The 12,818-nt window shown below is 44.5% G+C and overlaps 1 non-coding gene across 1 annotated transcript; it reads right to left on the reverse strand.

Moving 5' to 3' along the window:
• Positions 1-2,962: 2,962 nt before the first annotated feature.
• On the reverse strand, positions 2,963-3,037 carry Trnat-ugu (transfer RNA threonine (anticodon UGU)). Its single transcript has one exon. It is a non-coding gene; the product is annotated as a tRNA-Thr (tRNA).
• Positions 3,038-12,818: the final 9,781 nt, after the last annotated feature.

Here is a 12,818-nt window from a genome sequence, read left to right on the forward strand (position 1 = left end):
GAGGGCTGCTAACCCTCTGACCGAACACGCTGAGCTACCGTGCCGGCGTCCTAGACCACGGGTACTACCCACGTGACTTGCAATAGGACTTCCTAATGTTTTTTATAGTTCTTGTCATCAGCTACGCCGAACTCAAACTATTTCTCGTCCACTCGTGACATCCACTGTTGCACGACCAGTACAGGCATTGATTGTGGCACACTTAATAGAGGGACATGGAGGTATCCTAAGATTTTTACCGTGGCGTTTTAACGTTTCTGTGTTCATTCCATATTAAAGAAGTGGTATGTGTTCTCAGCTGAGCTCAACTACAGGCCTATGGCCTTCAGTTATTATTGTTCATTTAATCTCCAAGAAGTGATTGTGTTCATTTACTGTAGTTCAACTTAAGTTACATCAGAGTCAGTCTCAGACCTTTGGCCTTCAGTTATAGCGATTGTTCATTTAATATTCACACAGGGACATTGGATGTTGGAATTTTCAATCTATGGGGGCCGTTACAGGCCTTCTGCCTCAGATATCGTGTTGTGGTTGCACGTTCGAGAAGCGATTCGTAACGTTTTATATTTGAGTTTAAGTAACTCCTTCCAGAGAAGATTGTTTAAACTTCACCCTCATTGAATACCTTGGTATTTTTCCTGTACTGCCTTTAGCGGACGTATTAAAATCAACACAAACTGTCACTTTGTTTTTAAGGTGATAATTAGAACATGACTACATCCGCTCGTATTATCCCAGGTAGTACAAATGTAAACTTTTCTATTAAGTCCTCATCTAATTGGATTCAAATTTCAATTGTGGCCCACGATTGGGGAATGTGATTCGCGTATGATGGGGCACCGCTCCGTTTTGCTGCAGTATCGTCCAAGACGGATAAGTCGAACAGAGCCTGTACCTTGGCCTCCCAGATATTTTGACCTTAGTCCTCTGGATTTTTGTGTCTGGATTCATCTCAAACATGTACGCACTTTCATTGATACTCTCGAAGAACTGAAGTGGCGAAATGAACAGTTTTATCAAGCTTCATGAAATGATGTGTTGATTGTAAAATACTAATACTTTGTCCAAAATTCTTCATACTCTTTGCCTGTCAGCAGCATATGACACTGTGTGGCTAGATAGACTCCTGCTGAAGTTAAAAAAGCATGTCCCAAGTAAAAAACTGATGACACTTCAAGGTTAGCATTGGACAAAACCAGAGAAAGTCATTTACCTTGAAAAATGGGCTTCCCCAAGGGTCCGTCCTAGCACTCCTACTTTTCAATCTGTATACCAGTGACATGCCAAAGACTGCTAGTGCGAAGTTTTGCTATGCCGACGACCTTGCCATAGCCGTACAAACCAGCATACTTGAGGAAGGAGAAGCTATATTATCTAGAGACTTAGAAATTCTCAAAACATACTACAAAGCATGGAGACGCCATCCGAATGCAGCAAAGACAAAAGTCTGCGCATTCCATCTAAACAACAGAATTGCAAACCAGCAGTTGAATGTCAGCTTCTGCCAGCAAAAGATTAGACATAATTTCCAGCCTAAATAGCGTGGTGTCACACTAGATCGGTCTCTGACGTATAAAAAACACTTGGAAAAAACAAGACAAAAACTAAAGACCCGAAAGAACATCGTAAAGAAACTAGGTGGTACAACATGGAATGCCGACGCATCGACTCTACGTACTACAGTACTTACGCTGGTGTACCCAGTTGCCGAACACTGTGCTCCCACACGAGGAAGCTGGACATACACCTGAACAAGTCAGCGAGGATTATAACGGGCACATTAAAATCCACCCCGATCCCCTAGTTGCACTCCATCAGCAACATCCCACCACCTGAATTACGACGCCAAGAAGCAACCGATCGAGAATGGAAGAAACTACACCATCCCGACTACCCACAAGACCTCCCAGTTCATACAGTCTTAAACAACCCTCCCCAGACCGCTTAAAATCTAGCAATTCACTGTGGCATAATGGAAGGTACGATAAGAAGTTCGACATTAAAGAAGAGCGGCACAAGAAGTGGAATACTGCAATAATAGCACATCGAAGTATCCAAGACCCAACTGCCAGCCTAACAGGATTTCATCTGCAGAGAAGGGAGTGGACAAGGCTGAACAGAATAAGAACTGGCCACGCCAGGTGCAATGATGTGATGCACAAGTGGGGACTCCGAGATTCTCCAGCCTGTGATTGTGGGGCCGAAGAACGAACTGTTCAACATATTGTTAGAGACTGTCCTCAGAGGAAGTATCTTGGACCATATAGTGACTTTATTTATGCTACTCCCTGTGCTGTTAGTTAGCTTCAATCATTAGATATTGAACTATGATTAAATGTCTTTGCCTTTTTTTAACTTGCAATTATATCAATCAAAGTAGTCAGTAATATTAAGTTAGTAAATTTCACAATTTAAAAATGTGTATACAATTTGTGCCAAAAAGTAAAACTAGAGTATATGTAAATACTTAACTAGATATACATGTAAAATTAAACTTTATGTACTTGTCAAACTTTGCTGTTGTTGCCACACGATAAATAACTAAATAATAAATTATGTGTTCGAGAGAATTCGTAGCTCTGTGCAAAGACGAGTGCAGTATTCCGGCCAAATGGCCGAAGGAACTCTGGATCGCTTCCTTTAACAGGTTGAAGTTACATTGTACGAGGGAAACCAGCAGTGTTTCACAGTTGCTAAATATGCAAGTGAATCTGAATATACGTCCTAATCTCCTTTTCTGTCCATCTCCTGGTCCCCCACTCTTTTACCATCACCGCTGCATCTCTTTCTCTGTCCGTTTCCTCCTCCTACCTCCTCCCCTCTTTCTCTCTCTCTCTTTTCCCGAAAGAACAGTTACCGTGGGTGACCATGAAGCTTTGCTAGAAATGAAATGATAATTAAATGGACATCCTAGCTGCAAACAGGCGTTGATGTACTTCATTGAGGACATGTTGAAAATGTGTGCCCCGACCTGGACTCGAACCCGGGATCTCCTGCTTACATGGCAGGCGCTCTATCCATCTGAGCCACCGCGGGCACAGAGGATAGTGCGTCTGCAGGGACTTATCCCTTGCACACTCCCCGTGAGATCCACATTCCTAACATGTCCACACCACTACATTCGTAGTGCGCCTAATAGATGTTTGCCCATCAAACTCATTACTCGTGGCAGATTAATCTACCAAGTCCCGTACGAGATGGATAGAGCGTCTGCCATGTAAGCAGGAGATCCCGGGTTCGTGTCCCGGTCGGGGCACACATTTTCAACATGTCCCCAATGAAGTACATCAACGCTGTTTACAGCTAGGGTGTCCATTTAATTATCATTGTTTAATATCATTGCAAAGGAAACCTTGATTGGAAACTTAGTCGTTTAAAATCCATTGAAAAACTACTTGGGAGCATTGGTATACGGGGTATGAGAGATACCTCTCCAGAGGCTGCATCTGTGAGGATAGTAGCTACAATGACGGCATTGCACATAGTTTGCAACTGCGAATGGATTGGGTTACAAAAGTTAGGGATTATTCAGGTTCTGTAGTAGTATTCTGTTCGTAAGCCCATAATACAGCTTTCCAGGTTTTTGTTAAAACCGACTGTAAAACAGCTCTTTGTTTCCAGAAAGAGATTTTCACCCTGCAGCGGATATGAAACTTCCTGGCGGATTAAAACTGTGTGCCGGACCGAGACTCGAACTCGGAACCTTTGCCTTTCGCAGGCAAAATGGTTCAAATGGCTCTGAGCACTATGGGACTTAACATCTGTGGTCATCAGACCCCTAGAACTTAGAACTACTTAAGCCTAACTAACCTAAGGACATCACACAAATCCATGCCCAAGGCATGTGGTTCCAGACTAAAGCGCTTAGAACCGCACGGCCACACCGGCCGGCTTTCGGGGGCAAGTGCTCCACCAACTGAGCTACCCAAGCACGACCACGCCCCGTCCTCACAGCTTTACTTCTGCTAGTACCTCGTCTCCTACCTGCCAAACTTTACAGAAGCTCTTCTGCGAAGCTTGCAGAACTAGCACTCCTGAAAGAAAGGATATCAGCGCACACTCCGCTGCAGAGTCAAAATCTCATTCTGGAAACATCCCCCAGGCTGTGGCTAAGCCATGTCTCCGCAATATCCTTTCTTTCAGGAGTGCTAGTTCTGCAACGTTTGCAGGAGAGCTTCTGTAAAGTTTGGAGGGTAGGAGACGAGGTACTGGCAGAAGTAAAGCTGTGAGGACGGGGCGGGAGTCGTGCGTGGGTAGCTCAGATGGTAGAGCACTTGCCCGCGAAAGGCAAAGGTCCCGAGTTCGAGTCTCGGTCCGGTACACAGTTTTAATTCGCCAGAAAGTTTCAGCTCATTGTTGTGTATACAATTACTTTTTAAAATTATATAAGGGGAAAGGGTTTGAATAAAGGCTTAAATTCCCTGCTGTAGTAGTTACAACTGAGTTCCAGAAAGAAAACAGAAGCGGAATTTTTACAGCACAGCAGAACAGTCGATTTTGACAGAAAATCTATAAATTTCTGTTCAAAGGGATGTGCGAGTAATGTCTACGTCCGCTTGAATGATTGTTAGAGTATCGTGTGATAAATTAAAGTAAATCGACCAAGAACTTTTCGAGAATTTCCTGACAGCGGTTTCCCTTTACATAAAATACACGTAACCTACACTACTGGCCATTAAAATTGCTACACCACGAATATGAGGTGCTACAGACGCGAAATTTAACCGCCAGGAAGAAGATGCTGTGATATGCAAATGATTAGCTTTTCAGAGCATTCACACAAGGCTGGGACCGGTGGCGACACCTACAACGTGCTGACATGGGGAAAGTTTCCAACCGGTTTCTCATACACAAACAGCAGTTGACCGGCCTCGTGTAAGGAGGCAAAATGCGTACCATCACGTTTCCGACTTTGATAAAGGTCGGATTGTAGCCTATCGCGATTGCGGTTTATCGTATCGCGACATTGCTGCTCGCGTTGATCAAGATCCAATGACTGTTAACAGAAGATGGAATCGGTGGGTTCAGGAGGGTAATACGGAACGCCGTGCTGGATCCCAACGGCCTCGTATCACTAGCATTCGAGATAACAGGCATCTTATCCACATAGCTGTAATGGATCGTGATCCATCCCTGAGTCGACACATGGGGACGTTCTTCACGAACAGTTCGACGACGTTTGCAATAGAATGGACTATCAGCTCGGCGACCATGGCTGCGGTTACCCTTGACGCTGCATCACAGACAGGAGCGCCTGAGATGATGTACTCAACGACGAACCTGGGTGTACGAATGGCAAAACGTCATTTTTTCGGATGAATCAAGGTTCTGTTTACAGCATCATGATGGTCGCATCCGTGTTTGGCGACATCACGGTGAACGCACATTGGAAGCGTGTATTCGTCATCGCCATACTGGCGTATCACCCGGCGTGATGGTATGGGGTGCCATTGGTTACACGTCTCTGTCACCTCTTGTTCGCATGGACGGCACTTTGAGCAGTGGACGTTACATTTCAGATGAGTTACGACCCGTGGCTCTACCCTTCATTCGATCCCTGTGAAACCCTACATTTCAGCGGGATAATGCACGACCGCATGCTGCAGGTCCTGTACGGGCCTTTCTGGATACAGAAAATGTTCGACTGCTGCCCTGGCCACCACATTCTCCAGATCTCTCACCAATTGAAAACGTCTGATCAATGGTGGCCGAGCAACTGGCTCGTCACAATACGCCAGTCACTACTCTTGACGAATTGTGGTATCGTGTTGAAGCTGCATTGGCAGCTGTACCTATACACGCCATCCAAGCTCTGTTTGACTCAATGCTCAGGCGTATCAATGCCGTTATTACGGCCAGAGGTGGTTGTTCTGGGTACTGATTTCTCAGGATCTATGCACCCAAATTGCGTGAAAATGTAATCACAGATTTCTTACTGAGGTAAGCTGTGGGTGCAACTGAGCCTAATTAGATGCGCACATAATCGGAATGTTTCCACCTAAAACACATTTCTACTAACTAGGACAGTATATCAGGCTGTAGTGGCGGCTGTACCTCCGCATTACCTCGCAGACGCCTGATTTGCGAACCATTTCTACTAGGGCGCTTATGCTTCTGTTACTGTGTACTGTCACCCATGTCAGTTTTCGCATTTAATTATGATACACGCTGTATACCTAGACGCAGATGTGCGATTCACGTGATGGGGCTGGGAGTGAACTTTCTAAGGTCATTAATAAAGTAACGTTAAGTCTCCTGCCTTTGAAATACAGGGTGTCCAGGAAAGGATTCCCTGATTTCAAAATTAAATATCTCGAAAACAAAGATCGATAGAGGAATGCAGTAAACGGTATGTTTGTTGTGAAAGCTGTAAGAAGTTTATACAGCAGTTTGAAATAATAGTTACAAAAGCTGCTAACAGATGGCGCTGTTCGCTGTACAGCTCATATCAGCACACATAAGTGAAATAATCGTATGAAAACAATCTTTGCAAACAATCACATCACAATGTTATCAAAATGTTCACCATTGGCACTACAGAGGTGGCGCAAACGAAGAATGAAACTCGCCATCGCATTTCGTAGTGTCTCAACCGAAATGGATTCACATGCCACAGAGATCGCCGATTGAAGCTCGTCCAGCGTGGCGGGATGCTTCCGATAGACCATGTCTTTCACTGTGCCCCACGAAAAAAGTCACAGGGAGTCAAATCCGGCGAATATGGAGGCCAATCCATGCCTGCACCAGTAAATTTGGGATATTCCAAAGCAATGATTCGATTCCCGAAGTATTCCTCAAGAAAGCGAAACACTTGTTCGGTCCGATGTGGTCGGGCTCCATCTTGCATAAACCATTCATAAATCTGGTCGATCCTCTAACGCTTGCTGTGTGGCGACAAATTGTTCCAAAATTGCAACGTAACGTGCACCAGTGACCGTTTCTCGAATGAAAAACGGGCCAATAATGCCTCTGCTGCATACTGCAGCCCACACAGGAACTTTAGGAGAATACAGGGGTTTCGCTTCACACCAATATGGCTTTTCGGAACCCCAAAATCGCCAGTTCTACTTATTCACGTATCCATTCAGGTGGAAGTGTGCTTCATTTGTAAACCAGGTGCAGCCAACATCAAATCCTTCACTATCAATCATTGTGAGCATCTGATTAGCAAAGGCAACCCTTTGTTGCACAGCTCGTACGGGTATGGTCTGGTGCGTTTGAATTTTGAATGGAAACATGTGTAGGCTCTTTCTCAGTATTTTCTGCGTGCTGGAACCTTTCAAACCAGTCTCAGATGCAATTCTACGGACGGATGGCATTGGATTACGCTGAATAATTCCAGAAACTGTGGCGATATTTTCAGGCGTAACTGCGGTTTGCTTGCGGCCAACATGCCCCACTAGATCAATCAGTTACGCTGCCTGTTCGTTGAAATTTTGCGAAGAGCGTACGAATGGTTTTCGCGTCGGGTCCTTTTGGAACATTAAATCATGCTTGAAAACTTCGCCTTGTTGCCACAGGACTCTCTTCTAACCTGTGGTACTCTAGCAGCAGAAAAACGCGTTGTTCAATGGAGTACATGGTTTTAATCTCTTCCTTCGCTACGCTAACCTCCTTTCACGTTTCAATAGTGGAACTGATCGCTCTGGGCTTCGGATCACTATTTATACTAGGCATTACGTATGGTGATTACAGCGCCATCTGTTAGCAGCTTTTGTAACTATTATTTCAAACTGCTGTATAAACTTCTTACAGCTTTCACAATAAACATACCGTTTACTGCATTCCTCTATCGATCTTTGTTTTCGAGATATTTAATTCTGAAATCAGGTAGTCATTTTCTGGACACCCTGTATAAATAGCTAGATGCCGGTAAGACGTAAACAGCCACTTGACTACATGGCAGTGGAACTACTTGTGAGACTTATTGCCGGTGCCGACCAATTAGGCCCTTCTCTGTACAGCCAGCGATTCACGGAGGCGGCGCGCGCGTCTTTGACGTCTGCACACGGCAGTGGACGCCGCTGGCGCCAGCCGGGGGGCGGAGGAAACTGGCGCCATCGCCGCTGCTGCCGCCACCGCCGCTGACGGCCATTATGTCGTTTCCTGGACCGCGATTGTTAGACTTAATTTCTAATGACGCCTGGCGCGCGGTGCGCGCTTAACGGAACACTCATTGTGCGCTGCGGGCGGGGGCGGGAGGCCGGGCCGGCCGCTCACAATTGGGACACAATGCGTGCGCGTCCGGGCCCTTTCTTTCCCTCTCCTTTCGGGATAATTGACAGAAAACGCCCGCGCTTCGGAACGGTTGACCGGTCCGCGAAAGGAGCGCGGCGCGGCGCGCGCCCCAGTGACGCAGCAGTAAGAACGACTGCCCGCTGGGTTTCCCGCCTGGCCGCTTCCGTGCCGTGCGGTCGCTCCACGGGCAGGCACGAGCCCACTACCCGCAACGTAAATTTTAAGTTAAGGCTTATATGCTGCAAAAGTTCTGCGAGCTGGATCCCAGTTTTGCTCGCGTTGTGATTTTGATGCCTTGTACTTAAGAAACTGATGGGGTTCCACAAGATTCAATTTTGGGTCCAATTCTGGTACAAATAGGAATGTCTCTCCTAACGATAGCCAGGTTCTACTAGATACGTGTATATCTTACTTCTTTCCCTTCTGATACTGCCGTTAGTTCTACCTTTAACACATATGAGAAATGATTATGCAGGATAATTCTGCAACGTACTCAAAACTATGGATTCATCGAGGCCCACCTTTTTTATTCACAATAGTGGTACAACGACAGGAGCGCGTCTTTCTTTGTATTCACTCTGTTCCACGGCTACTAGGAGAAAACACGATACAGTAGACTCCCCCTAACCTCATTTGCTTTGCGGCAAATGAAAATGAGCCGGCAGCAGAGGTGAACATTACTCGAGTGAGTGCCCATCAATGATAGGAAACACTCTATGGCTAAAAAAAGAAAAAAAAAGACGGAGGAATTATCCATATGGGACGGAAATCAGTACGTATGATGTACATGTACAGAAAAACAAGTTATTAAAATTTCAGAAAAATTGGATGAGTGATTCAACAGAAAGAGATTCACAAATTGGTCCACCTATGGTCCTTCTGCAAAAAGTTATTCGGCTCCACATTAACAGAGTTTTTGGATGTCTTCCGCAGGGCTATCACGCCAAATTCTGTCCAATTGGAGCGTTAGATGGTCAAAATCCCGGGATGGTTGGAAGGTCCTGCCCACAATTCTCCAAATGTAGGTATCCCACCGCTGTCCAAAGCGTCTACAGACACATCTTCGATAATCATTGGGGCCTAATATATCCATATATATCGTGTCCGATCGAACGTGCACCATATCTGCAACCCATATCTGTTCATCGGGGCTCAGTTCGAAACGGGACTCATCACTGAAGACAGTTCTACTCGATTCAAAGAGATTCGAGACCGAAGACATGTCTAGAGACTCCCTGGACAGTCAGGAACCTTTGTGGGATAGCGACACGTCGACGATATTCTACGCCTCGTTTTGCTGCCCTTTGTGGCAAGCCATCTTGGGCTTACGTTTTAGCAAGATAATGGCTGCCCGTACACTATGAGGGTTTCTACTGCTTGTTTTCCTTCTTTCAAGTGGCTCTGAGCACTATGGGACTTAACTTCTAAGGTCATCAGTCCCTTAGAACTTAGAACTACTTAAACCTAACTAACCTAAGGACATCACACACATCCATGCCCGAGGCAGGATTCGAACCTGCGACCGTAGCGGTCGCGCGGTTCCAGACTGTAGCGCCTAGAACCGCTCGGCCACCCCGGCCCGCTTCCTTCTTTCCAAACGCTGCCTTGGTCAGTAAGGTCACCGGATCTCTCCCCAACTGAGAACGTTTGGAGCATTATGGGCGCGGCCCTCCAGCCATCTCGAGATTTTGACGATCTAACGGGCCAATTGGACAGAATTTGGCATGAAATCCTTCAAGACGACATCCAACAACTCTGTCACCAATGCCAAGCCGAACAACTGTTTGTATAAGGGCCACAGGTGGACCAACGCCTTATTGACTAGTTCAACTTCTGGAGGTCTTTGTCTTGAATAAATAATCCAATTTTTCAGTTTTTTCTGAAATTGTAATCATTTGTTTGTCTGTACGTGTACATCACATCTACCGATTTCCGTCCTGTTCGGATAATTCCTTCGTAACGTATCTTTTTTATTCTCTTTTTTGTCTTGGAGTGTATTACAAGATACCTTTCCTCCGGTATTTCGTGAGAAAATTTGCGTTTCCTGTAGTCAGAGAGCAAGGCGCTTGCCTCACCAGTAGCTGGAAATGTTAATTATTCTTCGTATTTTGCAGTCATTGTCAACAGAGTTCAAATACATTTGAACCGAAGATCAGAAAGAGCCATCTGTGGTCGACAAGATGATTCTGATTTTCAGGCCCACTGCGCCCACGGAGAGTGCACCAAAATGTACTTACTGTGAAATTAGACTAGAAGCCTTCTCTGCGTCTGAGAAAGAAATGTACTAAGGTGAGAGTTTCGCTGGAAGTTTTTTTGTTGCATGACGAGCAACGAATAAGGCAGCATTAGGCTATAGCTTTTAAATAAAACCATTCTACTTGGTATTTAGCTTAATGAAGGTACAGATACAATACCTCAAGATTCTGTTTATACTGAGGAAAACAGTCACTGTTTAGTTTGTAACAATTATTTTAGCAGCTAACCTGTTTCCGATGTTTTCACACCTGTCTATGGAAAGCACATTTTGTTACATAAAATATGACAAATCTAATGTTCATTCTCAAGTTTCGCCTATCCTGTTTTATTTTAGTAATCGTAAGTACCGAAATATTAACACAATGCACTGTAACCACATTTCTATGTCTCTTACAAGCTTGGCTTCAGCAAAATAACTGTTATCTGACAGGAAGTTACATCGATTTTGTTTTTATATTATTGGCATGGATAAAATTATCGTTACACATATTCGTTTTTGTTCGCCATGATGTCTATGACATGCAGTAACGTTAGAGATTTGCCATGTGATAGAATTCACATGCACATTTCACTGAGATTACTGTGTCGGATACCAATGTGTAACAGTAGTATGACATTCTTTGGAACTACAGTTTTTTTTCTGGAAGTGAAAACAAACACTATATTTTTACAGCTTTTAAGAGATCATCTGCAGGCTTAGTGATTGATATTAATGTTTTGATGTGATAGAAATATTTATTCTTTATTTATAATTCCATTACCGAAGAAATGTTGTTAGTCCGAGATTTTTTGCAAGTATGTGCATTGTTCGTGAGAAGAGACGAATTGTTCGTTCAATGGGCTTGATCTCCTGTGTTCAAGACAGAGCATGATATGCTTACCAGCCAATCAGTTGGTACTTGCCTTATTACTATACTGTAGAACTCAGGCAGCTTGTCACCTTATAACGAAATTTCATCAGTTTCCAAAAGTTTGGAGTTTCATCGTGTACATCAGTGGCCACCCAAGTTCTTCACATTGTTCTTTGCTCTGACTACTGGTGTCTTCTCGAATTGCAAAGTGATAGTGTGGAGTAACTTGTTTAAATGAATTTTCACGTGAACAGACTGCACATACATAATGGAAAATAAAAGTATCAGATGCCACAGTGCAATCTTCTTACGTTATAAAATATCTTCTTTCCTCCCAGCCTGCACCTGTTCTCCTACAGTCTATTGACGAAAAAGTATTCCACCCCAGATTCGAAGCAGATACTTCTTTATCAAATGTTAACGAGCTACCGGTGATCCGTCAGGCTGAGGAGCTCCGAATGGTCAGGATCGTCCTGCACTGACGGCCATTTGTATCATCGCACGTTGGTACTCAGCCATTTTTTCTTTAGTGAAAGCAGAGTTATCAATCCAGCGGTACTCCTTGATGGGTAGAACAACTTACAGCGAAAACCACTTAACACCAACGCGTTTCACATGTAATAATACTGCAACCCTGAAAATACCCTCTGTGATTTCATACCTCTGTGATTTTCTTTTAAAACGAAGCAACTATCATTTAACAAGAGAAGATTTCACTTTTCGGGTGATTAAACATAGTCAAATCAAAAGTAACATGGTTGCTACTGTTGCTACGAGGGGGAATTGGAAAATACTGTAAGTTTCCCATGTCGACTGTGGGCAGAATTGTGTATGAAAGGAAAAAAAAAAGAATGAGACATCAAAGATAAGACATATTTTTATTTTTCTACATAATTTCCAAGTACACTTAGACATTTGTCAAACCGCTTTATAAGCTTCAATAAGCCTTCCAGGAAAAATTCAGAGCGTTGCATAATTTGGAGGTCGGAACCATCAATACTGCGCGGTACTGTTCCACTCTATCGAAAATGATAGAGGTATTTCGGAAAAAGCGGCCTTTCCTTCTCACATCTGGCGTTCTGCTGTTGGATGACAATGCGAGACCACACACGGCGACCGCAGCGCAAAACCATATTCCAACTCTTGGTTGGGAGCGCCTATACCATCCCGCCTTACAGTAAGTATCTGGCACCAAGTGACTTCCATCTGTTTCCATATTTGAAGAAGACTCTCGGGTGGTCGTGCGGTAGCGTTCTCGCTTCTCACGCCCGGGTTCCCGGGTTCAGTTCCCGGCGGGGCCAGGGATTTTCTCTGCCTCGTGATGACTGGGTGTTGTGTGATGTCCTTAGGTTAGTTAGGTTTAAGTAGTTCTAAGTTCTAGGGGACTGATGACCATAGATGTTAAGTCCCATAGTGATCAGAGCCATTTGAACCATTTTGAACCTAGACTCTCGGCGGAAGGCTCTTTGGCAG

Source organism: Schistocerca cancellata, chromosome 2 (assembly GCF_023864275.1).
Source record: "Schistocerca cancellata isolate TAMUIC-IGC-003103 chromosome 2, iqSchCanc2.1, whole genome shotgun sequence".
Taxonomy (NCBI): Eukaryota; Metazoa; Arthropoda; class Insecta; order Orthoptera; family Acrididae; genus Schistocerca; species Schistocerca cancellata.